The sequence below is a fragment of the Kryptolebias marmoratus genome, linkage group LG16, assembly GCF_001649575.2.
Source record: "Kryptolebias marmoratus isolate JLee-2015 linkage group LG16, ASM164957v2, whole genome shotgun sequence".
Lineage (NCBI taxonomy): Eukaryota > Metazoa > Chordata > Actinopteri > Cyprinodontiformes > Rivulidae > Kryptolebias > Kryptolebias marmoratus.
The window spans coordinates 28,855,623-28,856,624 of record NC_051445.1 but is presented as its reverse complement, the minus strand read 5'-3'; positions in this window follow the sequence as shown (position 1 = coordinate 28,856,624).

Genomic DNA, 1,002 nt, shown 5'->3' with positions numbered 1-1,002 from the left:
GCCTTGCCAGAATAATAGGAAAACCCAAGTCACGTCTGAGCGAGATCTCTAACACATAGCAGTATTAACATGCTGCCCCACCCAGAGATGCTACATCACACACCATGGCTCATCTTTGTCTGGACATCCGTCCGGGACCATATATGGAGTTGTTTTCCTGTCTTCTGCAGTTGGGTTTCTTCGTGATGGTTTCAGTTTTCTACTGAGCTGACTCCTCCGGTCTCTGTTATCTTGTAGCCTGTGCAGGCAGTCACACACACCATAAACTCACATGACCTCAGCCATCAACATGTTAATACATTTGATTTAATTTACACGTACATTAATACATGTTTCTATCTGGCAAGAGCGTCTATTTTACACACTTAACACCAACCTGTTATTGCTTACTCATTTTGTGAGTCTAAAATAATTTTTCTCCATACAGATTGTAGAATTGGTACAAAGTTAACGCTGCTTCCTCCATGTGAACCAATGCAGACAGCAGTATATGTAACAGTTATTTAAAACTATGTTGTTTGTTTGTTTTTTTAACTATTTTCCAAAGTCTTCTGCACATTTTCTTAGAGCGCAGTAGGGCTGAACCTGATGATAACACCAAAAAGGATGCTGGTTAGATTTGGTCTTTGCAGCAATTGCTTGTTCAGGGCCACGCTCTTGTACAAAGCTACACCGTGAAAATCAAACCCTAATCTTTTTTTTCCTAGGATGATAAACCCCAATATGTGGCAGAGACCAAACTTTGCCATCAGGTCGGTTGAGGTCTTTGCTCAGTACTCTCATGGAGTAGCCCTTTTCAATGAAGATTTCCATGAACAATATGTACTGTGGAAATGTTTAGCACCATTTTATATTTAGCCACCATTTTAAAAGCCTTAACAAGGAGTTGTTTAGTTTATCTGGAAAGAGAGAGATAGTTGGTGAACACCCTGGAATGTGAGCAACGGATGTGCCAGCAAGGAGAGACCTTTGACCTCCAGAGAAGGAAGGCAGTGACCCACC